The sequence below is a fragment of the Manacus candei genome, unplaced genomic scaffold (genome assembly GCF_025592945.1).
Source record: "Manacus candei isolate 608988 ecotype Guabito, Panama unplaced genomic scaffold, ASM2559294v1 h1tg000067l, whole genome shotgun sequence".
Lineage (NCBI taxonomy): Eukaryota > Metazoa > Chordata > Aves > Passeriformes > Pipridae > Manacus > Manacus candei.
Window position 1 is genome coordinate 1,180,933 of NW_026138115.1, and position 20,192 is coordinate 1,201,124.

Genomic DNA, 20,192 nt, shown 5'->3' on the forward strand with positions numbered 1-20,192 from the left:
CACCTTATTCTCACCCTGCCTTCTTCCTGGGCTTAACTTCACTCCCAAATCCACTACCTCCTCCCTGCCAGTGGCACAGGGGAATGAGGAATGGGGGCTGTGGTCAGTTCATCACAAGTTATCTCTGCTACTCCTTCCTCCTCAGGGGGAGAAATGTGGTCCAGCATGGGACCTCTCCCACAGGAGACAATCCTCCACAAACTGGCATGGGTCCCTTCCACGGGGTGCAGTCCTTCAGGAACAGACTGCTCCAACGTGAGTCCCCCACAGGGTCACAAGTCTGGCCAGCAAACCTGCTCCCACATGGGCTCCTCTCACTGTGGTTCCACGGGTTCTTCCAGGAGCCTGCTCCAGCACGGGCTTTCCATGGGGTCATAGCATCTTTCAGACATCCACCTGCTCTGGCATGGGGTTCTCCATGGGCTGCAGGAGGACAGCCTCTCTTGCAAAGGTCTGCAACACAAGCTGCAAGGGAATCTGCTCCAGTACCTGAAATTAAGGTGCAAATGAGACCATATGCAGAAGTCAAAATCATCGTTTTATTTAACAGTAAATGTGAGGTAGGGAGATAGAAAGAAATAGAAAAGGAGGGGGGAAGAGAGAGAGTGAGAGTGAGAGTGAGAGTGAGAGTGAGAGTGAGAGTGAGAGTGAGAGTGAGAGTGAGAGTGAGAGTGAGAGAGAGACAGGTTAAACACAAAGATATGACCACCCATGGGTCCAGACATTGTCCCATTGGTCCTTCACCCTGGAGAGGGTCCTAGAGTCATTATTCTGAGGTATCACCTTTATACAATTCAAGTTCCAGGTATCCACAGGGTGTAGATGTCATTCCCATAACTTGGGATGGCATGTGCATAAGCAATTGCATCTTTTCTCACAGTCTGCTACAGTGGAAATTTTTGTCTGGATGCACTAGCCAGGATGTTGCCAGATTTTGCCTCTGTTAGGCCTGGAATCAGTCTTCCTGTTGCAAATTCCTCTCTTCTGTGCTTATCCAGAATTTCCAGTGTGGTGACTTATCTTACAGCAGGTTCCTTCCGTGACCTTGACACTGTTTGAGGCAATTGTGATCTCTAAGTCTCTTATACCCCACTGCTAAAACCTTGCCACACAAACCAAACACAGTTTGGCACGACAGAAATCTAATGAGGCATTTGAATCTGATTTTATATTTAATAGAATAGTTGATGAGGTTGTTCCCCCCACTTTTATGACTTTATAAAAAGGAAAATATGTCCTTTTTACTACCACTTACAAATTGGCTTTCCGTTAAAATCAGAGCCACTCTGACTTGAGAAAACCTAGGAATTTAGAGTAGAGCAGTTGTGTAAAAACAGTCTTGAAAGAGATAAGAATTGCTGCTTGGAATCCAAAACATTTGGCAAAGTTAGAGCCTGAACATGGAAGCAGTACATGTTTGCAGAGTAAAACCCCAGGCATGACAGAGTAATTGTGGCTAATTCAAATCCTGTATTCAAGGGATTTCTCAGAAAGCAAGGCAGACTCATCTGGTCTGGATTTACACCCTACACCATGGTGAATTTTAATCTAAATATTCAGGGAGATTCATAATAGTGCCAGCTTAAATGCTTCAAAGTCTATGCGACTGGATGAGATCTGCCCAAGGCTACTGAGGGAGCTGGCAAAAGAGCTCACTGAGCCACTTTCCATCATTTAGTCCTGGCTAACTGGAGAGGTCCCAAATGACTGGAGGTTAGTCAATGTGATGCCCATCTACAAGAAGGGCTTGAAGGAGGATCCAGGCAACCACAGGCCTGTCAATCAGACCTTGGTGCAGGGAAGGTTATGGAGCAGATCATCTTGAGTGTCGTCACACAGCACATGCAGGACAGCCAGGAGATCAGGCCCTGTCAGCAGGGATTTATGAAAGACCAGTCCTGTTTGACTGACCTGGTGTCCTTCTATGACAAGGTAATCTGCTTAGTGCATGAAGAAAAGGCTGTGGATGTTGTCTACCTGGACTTTAGTAAAGCCTTCGACACTGTTCCACACAACATTCTCCAGAGAAGCTGGCATACTCTTTCCTAGGTAAAAAACTGAGTGGATCACTGGGCTCAGAGAGTGGTGGTGAATGGAGTTACATCCAGCCTGGCAACCTGTCACAAGCAGTGCTCTCCAGGGCTCTGTATTGCTGCCAGTCCTGTTTAATATCTTTCTCAATGATCTGGATGACGGAACCTAGGGCACCCTCAGTCAGTTTATGACACCAAGCTAAGTGGGAGTGTTGATCTGCTGGAGAGTAGAAAGGCTCTGCAGAGGGATCTGGACAGGCTGGCTGGATGGGCCAAGGCCGGTGATACAAGGTTCAATAAGGACAAGTGCCAGGTCCTAAACCTGGGTCACAACAACACCCTGCAGTGCTACAAACTGGAGGAAGAGTGACTGGAAAGCTGCCCCACGGAAAAGAACCTGGGCGTGTTGGTCAGTGCCAGCTGAACATGAACCAGTGTGCCTAGGTGGCCTATGGCATCTTGGCTTTTTTCAGGAATAGTATGACCAGCAGGACCAGGGCAGGGACTGTCCCCCTGTACTCAGCACTGATAAGGCCTCACCTCGAGTACTGTGTCTGGTTTTGGACCCCTCACTACAAGAAAGACATTGAGGTGCTGAAGTGTGTCCAGAGAAGAGCAGTGGAGCTCATGGACGGTCTAGAGCTTCTTACAAGGAACAGCTGAGGGAGCTGGGTTTGTTTGTCCTGGAGAAAAGGACAGGGGGAGACCCTATTGCTCAGTGGGGGATGTTACTGTTCTCTACAACTTCATGAAAGGAGGCTATAGGTGGGGTCGGTCTCTTCTCCCAAGTAACAGGCGACAGGACAAGAGCAAATGACCTCAAGTTGTTCTGGGGAGGTTTAGATTGTCTATCAGGAAATATTTCTTCACTAAAAGGGTTGTCAAGCACTGGAACAGGCTACCCAAGGAAGTGGTAGAGTCGCCATCCCTGGAGGTATTTAAAAGATATGCTGCTTAGGGACATAGTTTACTGTTGGACTTGGAAGTTCTGGGTTAACAATTGGACTTGATGGTCCTGAAAAGGTCCTTTCAAATCTAAACGATTCTATGAGCCTATTCTATTACATGATTTTATGATATCCTGATTGTCTCTTAAAGGAAAGAAATCAATGAGACATTTTTCTGAGACAAGACTCACCCTTTGTGCCACAAAGTAAGAGTTGACCTCTGGATGCTAGAAACTTCGCCCACAAATAACATTCATATTGTATTTGCCCACAAACAGGTTTTCCCTATTTGAAAAAAAATCTTTTATAGCTCAGTATTTTCTGAATTTATAAAGTTCTTTTGTTAATGAAAAAGCTTTAGCAGGGGTTCACATACTCTTAGTGTAAACACTCAGTGCAAGTGAGGACCAGAGGTGTACGCTTCTATGAAACTGCCCTCTTCAGTTTTCACTTTATCAAATAAATTAAAGGTGCTTCATCTATACTTATAAGTACATCATTACTTGTAAGTGCTATATTATTATTATCGAAGTGTTCTTACACTGTCACAGAAAGACCTTGACATGCTGTAAATAACTTTGCCTCTCGCTTTGATACTACATAGACTCCTGCAATTGTGTTTATTGTCTGCAGGCATTATGGAAGCCTAATATGAAAGAACTGGAGAGCTCACACTCAAAATGAATGGATATACATTCTCTTTCTATTTAATCTGATTTGCTACCTCAAGGAATGTTTGATACATCATCTTGGGCTTTGGGACTGAAAAGGCTGAAAGGGAAAGAAAAATTAAAAAAAGCATAAACCGAGTCTTTCAGAGCTTATTTTTCTTCACCACCTCTTCAGAAAAAGGAGAGGCGAAGCATTATGGAGGTAGCAGTGGCTGAACTTCAAAAGCTTCTTAGGTACAGGGTGGATGCTTAATTATCCACTCACATGAAACCTTCTGGTCTCTAATCTTGTACTAAACACCCATATGATTGTCTTGAACTGGGAAAAGCAACCTGCAAAAATAATTTGGAATATCGCAGTAATTTAGTATTTTGGTGTCCAGTACCAAAGGAGACAAACAAACAAACAAACAAAAGTCATACCACGTAAATGACACAATAGTGAATCAAACTACAAGATGCATTAAAGACTAAGTTTTAATCTGTGAATTGAGTGTCTTTAGCTTTAGACAAAGTCTGTGGCAGCAGAAGAAAGAATGCTCATAACCATGAGTACCTGGCTAGGGAAAAAAATTAAGTATGGACAAATCCATAACCCCATCACCTTCCACAAAGGCCTGAAAACTTTTCTTGTTGAAAGAGCCTCTTCCTAGCATCAAAACTTTTGTTAGCTGCAGCTAGAGACTTGATGGAGCCTGTAAGAACCTTTACTGTATTACATGTTATCTGCAAATCAGTCAGATATGGGGAAGAACAATGACATTATAAAATCCTTAGAAAGAGAGTTTGTATTGTTTCCAGCAACAAAAAAAACTTTTACAATATATTCTATAATAATCTGTAAATTATTATGGAATCACTTTGCAGCTATTGAAAAATCAGATGTATCTACAGAGTGACACAAAATCCTTAAACCTGTTTCTTTCAACAGTCTTTGTAGCTCTCTTCCTAGTAATGGCTGGTTTTCTATAACCATCCCCATGTTTGCAGCTTCCATATATAAACCAGACATTGAGAGAAAAAGACTGAAAATAACAACAGCATTAGATGTAAGAGAGATACCCATTTTATATATAAAACCATCCTCCACATCACATCAAGAAAGACTACATTTACAACTGGCAGTGATTAAAATACCCAAATGGATATCTAGAGATTACAAAAGAAGTTGCTTATAGTGACTTCTAGCTGCCAGCTCTAGAATAACTTTCCAGTATAAGAATCATGTACAAAACCTCCAGGCAATTAGTTTTCTAATGAAGCTTGATACATACAAGAACAGGATTATACAGCTTCACTGCTTGTAACTGGGGCCCTGCTGATGACCTGAAGGGTCCCTTCCAGGGCTATATCCTAATTTGAGACTAGGTTTGTTTCTGCTCAGATAGCAGAGCCAACCCAGGGCTTGAAAAGTTGGCTGGTTCAGATCTGCTTTCCTTTATCAAACAGTGGTTGCAGAATTTTTGTTGTTGCTGAGATGTGAGCCAGAAAGAAGTCCCCTTAGGAAAAAGAAAAAGGCCACTGTGCTTTTATTTCTGTTTTACTTACTGTCTCTGGGGGCCAAAGCTGCTCCTAGAATCTTCTCTGTTGAAATGTATTGATTTATTAGATTATGTATTGGATTCAAGCTTAACTGACATAATTAGTTTAATCCCTGTGTATCCAGCTTTAAATGCTGTACCATCACAAGGATATCTGCACACTTTTATAACTGAGTTGCAAGCTAGAAATCATCATCAAAAATTCTAACTCTGAATTATCACTCGAAAAGGTTCCAGGAGTATATTAGGATGTTTGCCTGAGGAAAAATCTGAGTGACGTTATCAGAATTTGGTGGCTTTCCTACTGATTAATGTAGAGAAAAAACCTGTATTTTTATGTGAATACAGGATCATTTGCTTTTGAAAGCAAATATGCCTGAACCGCACTGAAAGTAGTCAGAGTTTGTGGTTAAATCAGACAGAAAAGAATTTATGCTGCTCAGAGGTATATTGATCACACTAAACAAATATCTAAAATATTGCCTTTTTCAGAGCCAAAACATTAATTCCATACATTAATGAGGTTCAAATCTCTGTTCCAAAAGACTATAATAACTTCCTCTGTAATGCCTGATGGGGTAGTGGGTTTTTTCAGGGAATTGGATGGGGTAGAGTGCAACCCTCTGCATGGCCTTCATAGGTCTATGGAAAATAATTTCAAATATCAATGGCTATGCACATTATATGATCACCACCACCTAGGCAATGACATTAGTTGCCATAGTAACCTCAGGTTACATCATGAAGAATTTTAAATGTTGACAGTTGGGAAGCATAGCTTGAAACACTGGGAGAAGAGCAGGTAGGCAGGCTTGACAGAAGTGCACAAAGCAGTCAGGGGGATGAATGCTTTCTGTTGTGCCAAGTCTGACCAGGGAACAATAGAGGAAACTGATGGCATCAATATATTAAGTGGCTTTTCTGTTTTCAACAACAAATCTCATAGTTTCCCAGGGCATGTCATGCAGAACCTACTTTAATTCTTCCTTTTTTCTTTTTTTTGTGTTCCTGTAGTTTTTTTCTATCAATGTTCCAAATATCTGGCTATAGTGCATCCTGGGGAGTAGGAACCTCTCACCTAACCTACTTCTATACCTCTAAGACCTTCCACATGACAAGGGACAGCATCATCACCAGGTTAGAAATCCCAGGCTCCACAACTGTACCGGCTGTAATGAAATATCTAGTACTCAAAATACATAAATATTATGTCTCCCATGAAGTTTCCTGATGGAACCTCATCTTCTGCATCCAAGGATGAAGTGCCCTATTGTCAAGAATAGCTGGGTTAGGTGCAAATGTCAGACTCCCATGCCCCATTCCCAGCTCACAGTAGAGGCAAAGTTCTCTAAGTGCATCAGTGTCTGCATGCCTACAGGAAGGTTTCAACACCATTCCAGCCTTGCTCAGAGCTGACTCTAGCCCATTAACATGAAACTAGTGTTAAGTGTACTTTTATCTAGGCTTGAGCAAAACAGGACTCACACCATTTTACCAGCTCTTGTAAAAACTGGACACTTCTGCTAAAGGTTTATTGTCAGGGGTGACAGCGGGTCTGTCAGCACCTTGGCACATACTGACGAAGCAATAGATGTTGACCAGATCAAAGTATACCCCTGAGATGGACTGAAAAGAGAGGACTGAAAATGGAGGCCCTGATCCTGACAACATACTGATGCATCCTGAAGAAGCTGTCCTGTGGGAACAGAGAACACTGTCTCATGAGAACAAGGACCTGTTTTGAATGAGAGTGGTTGGGAAGAACATCAACATGAGAGAAAAATAAGAACAGGTGCTCGGGACTGTTGTGGGAAAGAACTGGGCTGTTTTGAGAAAGAGCAAAGTTGTGGTGAGAAAGTAGAGTTTAGAAAATGCACCTATTAGCTATAAGAATTCTGGTGTGAAAGTTTGGACTGTCCTATCCGTGTGCATTACGTGTGTTCAAAAACTGTACTTAAGGGGCTGCGCAGCAGCCCCAGGTGGTTGTCCCTGCTTTTTTCTTGGAATAAACTTTGCTGGAACCTTTTTTCGTGTCACTTTGGCCGTTCCGACATTATCAGCGACAGTTTATAGCAAAAGACAAACCCTCCCCTGAGATGTCTGCACAAAGGCTTCCTGTAACCACCACCAGTCATTTGTAGTCATTCACACAGCTGAAGTTGCACTTTATTTTTATGCTTTAGGAATATAAAATACAAATTTCCACCCATGATTTATCACTAATTTGGGATATGAGAATCTAAATGGGACATTAGACAAGCATATTAGTGCAAAGCCTAGCTGCTATGAAATGGCTATTAGAGATTACCTTTAAAAGTATATTTTACAGTAGATATGCTCATCTTGTTGTTGAATAATCAATGGCTGCACCTCTGTGTTAAATTTATTAGCATATCTACAAGGTGCAAGTGAACTTTCATTATAGAAAAATGCACTGGATGGCTATTTTCAAATTAAGAATAATCACATGGTGAGATATATTAAGCAAAATGGAATTGATAGTAGCAGTGATGTGTCACATATACTGCTACCAAGTTTTGCATTAGAAAGTACATTTCTTTGCTGCTGGTTGGGTTTTTTTTAAAACACACTAAATTGGCTCACAATCATATGCATTTCTATGAATCCTAATAAAAGAAAAAAATCTCCCCCAGTCAGAAGTAAGTCTTGACTTTGGGGTGTTTATAAATGAACTATATACAACTGAATCAGAAAATCAGGAATTTCATGGTATTCCTAACAAACAAACATGTACTGTGACTAAGTCAACATATTCTACCATAGGCACAAATATGCAAGTTCACTTTAATAATTGAGGGCTTAGTTGAAATTGTTCAGATTAAAGGCTAAAGAATAAAGCAATCCTACCAATTGTTTGCTGTTAATAATGGTTAATGTTTACCATGGAAGTGTAATGTACAGAATGAATATGTGTTTCTCTATCAAACTAAAAACTCTACCAGCCTCTGGCAGTAAAGTTACTATGAAGAATGGCCACAACAGTGTGTCTTGTGTCCTGATCCAGCAGCTGTGCACAGCATCTTTCCATGAATTCTCCAAGTCTCTCATGACCAGGAATTGCATGACTGACATAGCAGGACTGTCCTAAGCATGGTTTACAATGCCCAAATCCACAGGCCAGTAGAAAGTGGTCCTCCAGCTGGACATGTTCCACTGCACAGGCACATGGTTTACATCACCTCATGGGCCCCTGACGAAGAGGGTCTCTGGACCTGAGTCCCATGATCCAAGCATTTAACAGCATTGCCTTTGTGCCTAAATGTTTTGTGTTTGCAATTGACAGCAGGAAAGCAGCAACAAAGTATGGGTTGTGGGAGTGGTATTTTTGGGGTGCAGGGGGATATAGTGTGATATCTATATTAGTGTTGTTCATAGGACCTCTAAAACACCTAAGAATGCCCCTTTCAGGACCCTGTGTATACATTTCCTACTTGTTCAGATTGAAGCTATCTTTCTCTGGTGTTTTTACAGCACGTTGTATTATGAGCATTCACCTCATGGACTATGGCCCAAGTTTGTAGGGGCATGTAACTCATGCCCCATGATCCTTGAGTTGAGGTTCATTCACAGTGATGTCACCCACACCATTTCCATTACAGGAACCATGTCCAGGCAGGCTGAAGGCACTTCAGCTGGAAGGACTGTGCTGCTCAGCCCCATATAACGACTATCATGGTATTTTCTACAGCGGTCAGTGATGTCAAGCTGATCTTCTTGGTATCATGAAAAGACCTTGAACTGAGGGAATTCAAAGCAAACTGTGAGGCAGCTGGGAATGTAACTAACTCCTGGTGGGCACTGTGGTTAGTGAGGTAATGCTGGATACAGGATATCAACAGGAGGCAAGCACTGCTGGCAGTGATAGTTTATCTGGCCCCTGGACATAGTGGGAGGAGGATACCCAAATATCTTGAGGAACAGAAATAGGCTGAAAACTAGGAAGCTCTTGCAGGGAGCATTGTGTGAAGCCATGCCCCATCAATGCTGTGGCACAGCAGGCATAATAGTGCACAGTGTTCTTCTGAAATCTGAGATGAAGTTTGGGGTTGTACGAATGATGTTGGAGAATGGTGGCCTTCCAGATCTTTTTTGAACATGCCAAACTGGTAATGTGGATGGACCATTGTTACTGGGAGGTTGCCAAAGTGAAACACACTGTTCAAAGTTCAACATATCGTTTATTACAAAGTAGCAAGTGAAACAAGAAAACCAAGAGATAGGACAAGAAAACAAACACCAAGACAACCCCCACTCACTCGTGCGCTATCCACAGCCGCTATACATACCAACCCCAGAATGTTTATAATTCTCAATAGCAGTTGCTTCATACTCGGAGCGTCAGCAGCTAAAACACTCTGGCAGGCATCCCTGCAGGAAACGTTGTCCTCAGATGTATAGCATGCTTCCTGCTCTGAGCAAGAGCTGCCTGCTTTTCAAACAGTCAGTCTGTGACGTCTACCTGGGCGCGTGTGGCCAGCACCACCGAGCTAGAGCCTTCATTCCCTCCCCCTGTTAAGTAAGTGGTACCCCTCCTGCGTGTGCGTGGGTACTATGGAAATCCCCCCGCGCCTGCGCGCTGCACATCGGGGGTCTCTCCTAATGAGTTTGGGGTCGCTGTTTCGTCACCCTCCTCTTCTTTTTCTATTTGAAGTGTCCTCAAAGAGCTGTCAGCCAATAGCCAGGTCCCAATTAATTTCAGTTTACACAAGATGTTTCCTGTCAAGGACGAAGCGTCCGTTTATCAGTTCTTGTTTTCTCATAACCTGGCAGGAAAAGAACAGACTCTTGCATGTGGATGGGCCAAACACAGACCAAAAAGTAACAGCATCTAATTAAGCACGAATACAGCCATCACTGGGGTGGTTTAACAGAGAAGTACAGAGGTACCAGTAGTAACTGAGTCCTCTGAACAGACTCAGTGTTGGGCCCTGACACAGGAACTGGAGTACTGGTTCAGCACTTTAGTGCAGAGGGCCAGAATAAAAACACAGTGGTGGGAGAACAAATGCCATCTGAGGTGTATGGCTGGCCCTGTTAGACACAGATATTCCTGAAACCATCTCAGGTTGTTCCAGGCAGGAGAGTTCTTGAACTGGGCTGTGCCTTGGGAAGACAGTTCAGTTCTCACACTAATTTTTTTTTGGTCTGTTAATGAAAGTGCTTTCCTAGGGTGCAAAAAGTACAAGGCAACAGGACATAATAACATGTATTAGCAGCCTCTGATATTAATAGTACAGATTGTCACATGATATGACAGTGATTAAAGTGGGCACGGATGGAGGTCTCCCTTTCTTCTGGGAGGCACTGTTCCCCTTTGCAAACAGAAAATAAACACAGCCCTTCCAGAGCATAAATGCCAATAACTGTGAAATTTTGATTAAATAATAGATATGTGTTCAGAAGCACTTTTTATAGTATGTGATTAAGAAAGATAACTAGACATCCTTACAGTTATAATGATAATAATTACTGCAACGCATAAAGTGCAGAATATGACACTGCAAAGGCCACTATTAACCTTTCCAAGGGTTATTTTTTGTTGCGTTTTTGACACTATGGACAGCAGTGTTCAGAGAACTAAATAAAACTGTAGCTGTGACAGTTCTTTCCAGCCATTCTCTGGCATGTTAAAAAGGAGGTGTAGAGGGGAGTGAAATATCTTCTATTCAAAATAGACATTTGTTTAATATCAAACATCTGGGTAGTTTTAGAAAGACTGTTTTGCTAAGACTTCTGCAACTCTTTGTAATTCAGAAAACTGACAACAGTGTTTCCCTCTTTAAAATAGGCTATAAATAACAGCTCCATGCCCCAGACCAAAGGCTTTTTCACTCCTAGCAAGCAACTTTCCTGTTTCTAAAGCGCGATGCCACATTGTCCAGCAGATCACATATGTTTTTGGGCAATGTTAATCTGTGAATTCCATGTTATGTCTTCTCTGTGCCTTGCAGCTCTAGTGGGGAATTATAGACCATACACTGTTGTTTATAGAAACTGAGCCACTATTTTAGATCTTAGCAGAATTACTCGATGTGGAAGGGCTGGGTAAATAGGTTGGGAAAGGTAGAAACGATTGGCTGTGATGGCATCAGGTTTTCCAATAATAAAAGGAAGAATGAGTGAATTCCAGGACTCTAAACAGCAGACAAAACAGAACATGCAAATACAGTGAGTTAGTAATATTGGTACATATCACCTCAAAGGTTTCTGTGACTGTAAAAGGGAGGGTTGTCTCTGGAGCTTTGTGATTCACCTACTTGTAATAAAGGCTGGCCTCTGTACATCAGTCAAGCTTGCAAACATGCCACTGATGTTCAGTTCTGCTTTCTATATGATAAAAAAGTCCCTATTAGTCAGTTGCAAAAATTATTTTGTATGAAAGCAAGAAGATGCCATTATTTTAAATGATGGCATTGAAATGTAATAGATGGTGTGAAAGAAGGCTGTAAATTCTGGGTCACTCCTCTCTGTTGAGTCCTGTAAATAAAACACACGATCCAGTAGTCCAAGCTGCTCAGGATAGTGTTTTTAAAACACATTAATTAAATCAAATTGAAGTAAATTCAGCTAAGCCAAGATTTTTTCAACAATTTATTATTGAAAACACAATTAGCTGGAGGCATTTGGAGCAGTTTTGTGAAATCAAAGGCTGCACTGCAACTCAGAGGAAGTTTTCAAACAGTCAACTCATTAATAACAGAAAATGGATGTGCTGCTGCAAGGCACCAAATCAGAAGTAAAAATATGGAACTTGTTACTGTGGTTTCAAGAACAGATTCTAAATGTTAGAATATTTTCAAGCTGCTGTTACCGATGCCCTAACTTCATTCTTAAAGTAGACTCATACCTCTTATACCCAAAATTGTTGTTCTTTGAGCAGATTAAGGAGCTAATGGGTACAGCTATTGGGTTTTGGCAACAGAGTTATCCCGATTTTTCAGGATCATTTTCCTGACTCTCATTTCTCTCAATTCCACTATAATTTCTCCTGTTACTCACTTTCTGCATTGTGCTGGATGCATCAAACATAACTGTTACTGGAATAAGGGCATGTTAGCCAAACTCAAGCCACAAGAAAGAAACCTGCTGCTCTCATCTATGCCACCCTGGGAACCATGTACTGTGGCAATACGACTTCTCTGTGAAAGGAGCTGAGAGTTCTGTCCACAATAGCTGCTGAAAGGAGCAAATAGCAGAGGCAGCAAAATGTTCTTTTACCAGTAGAGCAGGGCCTGACACTCTCTGCAGGAGAGAGTAGCTGCGTAGGCACAAAGGAAAAGAAATTTTGCATTAAACGTCTGTGGGTAGTGAGGACTGAAACCACCATTCCCATGTTAAGGCTGTGAGAGTTCTCCAAATATCCATGGTCCCATGAAACTTTTTTCCTAATAGGAAGAAAATTTAAACCCAACTGACCCTTTCATATCTGAACCTCATGCAGAAACACAGTAGGAGTCCATCCCTGTCTACCCCAGGATTGGTATTAATGTACCTCTTGAGTTCAACAGACTTGATTTCAAAAACCATTTGAAGTGAATGCTGCCACAAGTTTGAAGTAAACCTCACCTGGAAGCTCCACTGAACTGTTCAAAACCATCTTAGGGGTAAAGAATCGTCTTATTCCTGCTTATATGTGGTCCTTATTGATGTGGGCTGTTTGTAAACTGAAAGTAAAAATTCACTTTGTGTTCTGTCTGAAATAAAATATGGCTTTGCATTGAACTTTGGTTCACACATCTGTGTTTGTTCAAAAGAGGATTTAGGATTCTCTGGTTCCAGTAGAGGCATGTAGGCCAACAGACTCCACCCAGCCCAGTCCAAGTTGTCGAGTATAAGCCACAGCACACACTGACCACGTAGTGTGTATGACACAGTGTCCAGACCAGTAAGTTCACCTCAGCATTAGCTGAGAGGAACAGCTGACTGAGCAAGAGAGAGACGTAACTTCTAAATCAAGAATTTTTTGCATCCGTATAGCTGAGAATGTAAAAAAAAAGCTCTTCTATGCAGACATGGATCCTACTTCATTTAAGGTTCTGAATTTTTATCTGTGCTGCATCCTCTCCTGCATGATGTTGAAAGCAGATGTAAAAGATTAAGGAATTTTGCCTTCCCACCCTCAGACGCATTTAAATGAATCAACCCAGAAGACAAATACGTTCAATTCTTTATTTTTAATTCCTACTTACTTTCACCGTTCTTTGCTTTCATAATAGATTTAGAAATGCTAATGTAATCGAAGGAATGCATATGACTGCCTCAAATGACTTTGAGTAGGAAGTAATAGAAATCTCAGGCAGGCCCTGGTAAGACTACATTTATTTCATTATTTTCTTGCTGCACTAGGTTCTGTTATTAAACCCCAGCCTAGCTTCAACTCTGGGTTCATGCCATTGCAGGTTTTATCTTAGTTTGATTTGCCAAGGAAATTGAAGTGTTCTCCAAATTTGTGTTTGTAGGCTCATTCCTCTTTGTAATGTTAGAACTCGGTGGCCTGTTTCAAAAAAATTACTCTAAGAAATCCTATCAAATATACAAACTCTCAGTGAGTTTGTTGTGAATAGTTTATCCAATGGAGGAAGGATCCTCAAATTAATGTCCCACTATGGAAAAGAATTCAAACTGATCCCACTGGCATCATTAGACATGAACAAATCCAAATCAGTTATACATTAGATGATACTGCTGGACAAGCTTTAATTAAATTTCATATCTCATTGGCTTGGGACAAGCTAAGATGGAAAAAGGGGCCAGGACAACAACATTTAACTTCTGCTGCTCTCTGAACTGATTGACATTTGTCAGCTGGGTTTTTCTTATCTTCTTGAGTACAGAGGGAAATTTTCAAAATTGTAAATAGTCACCAGAGGTGACTGGCAAGAGGAGAGGTTCAAAACTCTGCCTGTAAAGCTACACAGCCATAAAAAGAAATTGTGGGAGATTTATGGGTTTCCTCTTTTTTCCAGGTTTCAGTTACAGGTGCAAATACCTTAGGTGATAGAAGAAAACCCAAGTAAAAATAGTGTCTTGACTTATCATGAAAAAGGGCTATATCATACATTTGAAAAAACTAAAGCAAACTGAGGAAAGCATCGAGTAAATAAAAATTTAAAAATGGCATGAGATTTGGCAACAAACTTTAATGATAGAAACTTGAGGAATTTGACCTTGCTTAAAGAGTGGAAGGGAGATGGAGACATGGAAGAGTGGTTTCTAGACATGGGAAGAGATAGTGGAAAGACCATTAATCAATGAAATCACAACAAAAAATAACAAGTACGAGCAAATGATACCTTCTTTTGAACACCGCATAATCATACCCTGCCCAAATTCCTTTGTGTCATGCTTCACTGGCAACTCTGAAAATACTAAATCCAGAAATAAAAACAGAATAAACTTGTCCCAGGCTTGATTATTGTTAATACTTCTCTGGCCTAACCCCTTGCTCGTTCACCTGGTGGCCACAGTCCAGTCTCAGGTATATCCCGATGGGACATAATAGGATACTTGTTCCACCAAAGGACAGATGCTTTTTACTGCCATGAATGTGTGGGTTCCCCTTGCTGGTTTGGGTTACTCTGTGGTGCCACATGACAATCTCTAACATGCTCAATTCTCAGGTTAGGTGAGCTTATCTCACTAAAGCAGCCACCCACTACTACCCAGGTCCTTGGGTACTTCCCTGTAATTTATAAGCGGAATGAGGATGAAGCAGGTAAACATGGCAGAATCTGAAAATACAGATATGACTGTAGATTGGAAGTCCTTTAAATTAGTTGATTAGTAAATCATTAAAATAATCCTATTACAAAGCAGGGGAGACAGCTTTATTAAGCTTTGAAAGTTCTGCAGAAACCAGGGGTGCTGTAGAATGCACCATGGTTGAGAAAAATTATGAATTACATAGTTTATCAAACATATATATAATTTATTTTTCAGATATACAATGATGATGATAATTACATTATGTACTTATACCCCTCACCAAATTATCCATGCCTATTTGCAGAGGTGTCTCACAGCTTTCAGATGATACAAGTTGCATTTAGGAGCCAACTGCAGTAAGCTGAAAAAACTGGATATATGGCAAGGATTAATTACAGAGCTTTTCTGCATTTCACTGGTCACATACCCATGAGATGTCTGACAAAGCATTTTTTTAAAATTTGACAAAGAACACATCACTTTTCACTGATAGAATAAGCACAGAAGCAAAATATCCAATAAGCAGCTAAGAAACTTTTAAGAGCACATATGCGAACTCTAGGCAGGCCCATAAAAAGCAGAGCCTGGGCAATAAAGAGTAGAAATTAGCCTGGAATTATTTTCATGGTCTCAGTGGTCTCAGTTCTGACCTCCTGGAAGCTGCTAGAACTATTGGCACTGGCAGTATCGAAACACAAGGAAACCTCAAGCTACTCTTGAAATATTACCACTGATTTCCTGATGTGAACTCTTTGACTTCACAGACAGAAATGGAACTTGGCCAAGAGTGTTTAAGCTGCACTTAAAGTTTCTAAATGTGAGACATATTTGAAAAACAATACATATACATATGCATGTACACACAGGTAAGTATCTCAATCATTAATGGAAAATTTTGCTTTTTGGCAAAGTTCAACATGGTAAGATTTTTCTGTCTCCTTTATCAAATACTAAAATGTCCACATAAAATATATCAGTTTATGCCAGGATGTGGTATTTCCAAGAAATTATACAGGTGTTTCCCTGGGTGGGAAATGGGTTGGAACAGCAGCCATTCCTATTCTTTGCTACTCCTCAGGTCAAATTTCAGCCCCTAAAAGTATGTTGTGCTGACAGCATTACTGTTGGAAAGATAGCTGTAATGGGATTTCCATTTTTAGAGGAAAAGTTTTGTGTTGCCTAATTCCAAAAGACCTGGAGATCCAAATAAGCATATGGACACTATTATGTATGAAGCATGTATCTGATATGTAAAAGAATTTTGGGCAATATTTTCTCACTAGAAAGGTGTGGTTTAACCCCAGCTGGCAAGTAAGCATCACACAGCTGCTTGTTCACCTACTCCCCATCCTCCTGGGGGGAGGAGCAAAAGTGAGAAAATTCATGGGTTGAAATAAGAGCAATTAAAGAATAGAAAATAATAACAATAATAATAGTAATAATAACAACTACAATAACACCAACAACAACAGTAGTAACTTGTGATGAAAAGGAAAATAACACAGAGAGAAATAAAACCCAAGAAACACAAGTGATGCAAATGAAAACAATTGGTCATCACCAACAGGCTGATGCCCAGACAGATCCCAAGAAGCAGCCCTCAGCCAACCTTGCCTCTAGTTTTGTTGCTGAGCATGGCATCAAATGGTACAGAATATGCCTTCAGTGCATTGGGGTCAGCTGTCCCAGCTGTGTTCGCTTGTACCTCCTTGTGCAGCCCCAGCCCACTTGCTGGTGGGGTGAGATGAGAGGGAGAAAAGGCCTTGGTGCTGTGTAAGAGTTGCTCAGCAAGAAATAAAACATCTCTGAGTTATCAGCACTGTTTCCAGCACAAATTCAAAACACAGCCCCATTCCAGACACTATGAAGAAAACTGACCCTACCCCAGACAAAACCATCACAAAAAACACCCTACGTTTCGCAACTCCCTTTTGTGAGCTTCAATGAAATTGTTAAAAAATTATATTACTGTAAAAAAAAAGTCTAATTGTTCATGACTGGTAAGCTTGCCAATTTTAAGTCCCAAAGTCATTGATAAGACACACCTGTCCTCCTGTACAGTGGAAGTCACAGCATTCCAAACTGCACAGCTGCTCCAATGCCCATAACTTGCTTTTGCACCCAACATGTTCCTAGCAGGACACCTTGCACTTGTGCTCACCAGTTAGATGTTGAGATATTAAACAGGATTTTTCTTATATTTATATAAAATATGTTTGCAAATGTATAGAGGAGAGTGTAAACACTCTCCCTTATATTAATGATTTGCATTTCTAATACGAGACAGTAAGTACTGCCTGGATGTATTGAGGTAGATTTTTTACAAAGCCAGAGCTGAAAACATTCTAACCTGAATGACAGTTTTGGAGAAATCCTGGGGTTAGTCTCGATACAGGCAAACCCCAAGGGGACTTGAGTATTTGCTTAGAATAGTCCAGGACACTTGACTGTGAGATTCCAAAAATATCACATAGCATCAAACTGACTTAAAATTTCCATTGGGAACCTACTGCTCCCTTGTCTAAGATATTTGTAACAAAACAACAACATCAACAACAAAACCCTACCCCAAAAAAATCCTGCAGGGATGACTAAGTTGCATCAGTTCTCCCAGAGGTATAATGTATACAAATCAAATCAAAATATAAATCATTCCACCCTGTTGTGGGGTTTATGCACAGTTTCTTTTAATAAAATATGCAAATATTTTGCAGTAAATTGATTTCCCAGTTTCAGTTCTCTTATCTCCATATTTATTATTCATGATTCTTCTACTCCCCCACTTGAGCTGCTAAAAAAAAAAAAAAAGAGGGGAAAAAAGCTGTGTAGAGTTCACTTGCTTTTAGGAACTAGCTTTATTATTGTTATTATTAGCACAATTTTATACTCCTAGGAGTGAAAGATAAATGTAGATATTACTTCTAATCTCAACCAAAGCTAAGAGGTAATACAATGACACTCTTTAATGCAAATCACTGCAATAAATGACTACATAACCCAAGTGTTCTGCTGCATTACAAATTGTAATGAAAGTTTGAATTGCTGAGCAAAATGACTGTTGTTTAACCTGTGACCAAGCTGGATAGTATCAGTTCTGCTGTTAAAGGTGTACACACCATGAATGTACAGGAAAGAAACCCAAATATTTCATATATTTAAATTTTTTTCTAAATAGATTTTCTTGTTAAAAAAAAAAAAATGCTGGCCAGTTTCATATTACATTAGCCAAGGTATATAATTGCTGTTTTCCATCACTATGCCGTTAACAAGTTCTGCAGCAGAGAGTCAAGACTGATCAAACCTGGGTGCACCATTTGGGTTGCTGGTGCTGGAGGTCTCTGTTGGAATAAAGGACAGAAAGATGAGGGAGTCACTGAAGGTCAGGGCAGCAGATCAGGCACAACTTGACACATACCAGGAGAAGGTTAAAGACAAAGTCAAGGGAAGGCACAGTGAGACTCCAAAACGAAACAACATTAGGTTTCAGTCCTGTGTAGGGAAGACCCTCTCACAGTGCAGGTAGTTTAAACATAACTTATTACAAGCATATGCTCCAAGTAAGCTCCATTTTCAAGCTACTTTCAATTTAATTAGGTATAATGATTTCTTTCCATTAAGATCCTCAGTGGATTACAGGTCTCATTTTTTAAAATGTGTCTGTGATTTAGCAATCCAATTGCTTTTTGAAGGATTTAAAAGTTTTATTCCTTTCCGAATAAAGAATCGGGCCTGTAAATATTCCAATAGGAATTACAGTTGAGTAAAAAACCCTAGAGGAAAAGAAAGATTTTACAGATATTCTAGGTTTGTTGGACTGGCTGAAGGATTAAACTACATTTTGTTCTGATAGTACACTTCTTTGCAGGAGTTTGGGTGACTATAACCATGAATTTTGATCTTCACAGAAACAAAATTTTCATCTAAAAATTCCTCAGAAGAAAAATTCCCAGCAAGACCCTAAGGTGGGCTATTTGTGAGAAGAGGGTTCTGTAAGGTTTGACCCAAAGCGCTGAAGATCAAATTCTCTCTCAAGTCAAAGAAATTGTGTCAGCACAGAATCTGGCCTTAGGTATCAGCAGTGAAAAGAGACTGCATTGCAACTGCATTGGCATTGCAAATGAGATGGGGAAAGAAGGAAAAGTCACAAAAATACTTTGGATTTCTGTATAATGATTCCATTCATTCTCTGCCAAGAAACTGACTGGGTTTGTCTCTGCTCTTCAGCATCAGCTTTCACCTGGCATAAATCCCTGGTTTAAATGGAATGGCATCATTAAACTAACGTGATGACGTGAAAAGTTGCACTCCTACCTCTGGAAAAGACTTGCAGGTTTATTCAACAGTAGAATAATTCTCTTTGTAGGCTGACAAGAAGTTATTTTCCGTAGGCAGGTTTTTTGATGTTTACTTTCTTGACAAGCAAATAAGACAGGTTTTGATCAGAGAACCTGATACATTATTAGAAATTATGACTGGCCATCTGCTTTTTCTCTTCAGTCTCACTCAAAGAGCTCCTAAGACTTCTCTTCTCTGCTATGGTGTGCATGCCAGGACCTAAAGCAGAGGTTGGGCATGATGGTGTGTCAGGGAGAAATAGGCTTCAGACTGCTGGATTTCTTACTGCAGTTAACTATTGCTCACTACTACTTGGATACATCCAGTACAGTACTTTTTTATTATTATTTTATTAAGATGTAAATTAAATTTAAAAACTCTGTGAAAGAAAAGTCTGCTTGAAAAAGTTTGTTCATGCTGCAGAGTATTATCTGTAAGTCCTCCAGCTAGGCTAAAAGCCTATCCCACTGCTCCTTGGGATTTCTAGTGAATTAATAATGTCACTGATGAATATTCAAAAGTAGGCAGCTATTGTGCCTCCAAGCACATAATTAATTATTCATTACACATTTTTATTCACTGAATTAAAAAACACAGGGTGCTCTGGGAAATGAAGTGTAGTTCACTGCAGGGGCATGAAATTCTACACTGCCCCTTTAAGGATTATTACTCTGTATTTATAGTTGCCAGGGCAACATAAATGCTGGGCAATTAGATCATGGGTTGTCCCCGAAGACTGATGGGATAATAAGCAGTAGTCAAGTATTAAGTTGACCCAGTAAATGTCCCACATGAATAAACCTGGGCTAGGACCACAGCTGGCATCTTTCAAATAAAACTTTTACATTAATATAGTTTAAAAGGTGCATTTATCCGGGAATTGAGCATGCATCCACAGTGGGAAGGCTGCGGAGAGGACTAATACCACTTCCCGGTGGT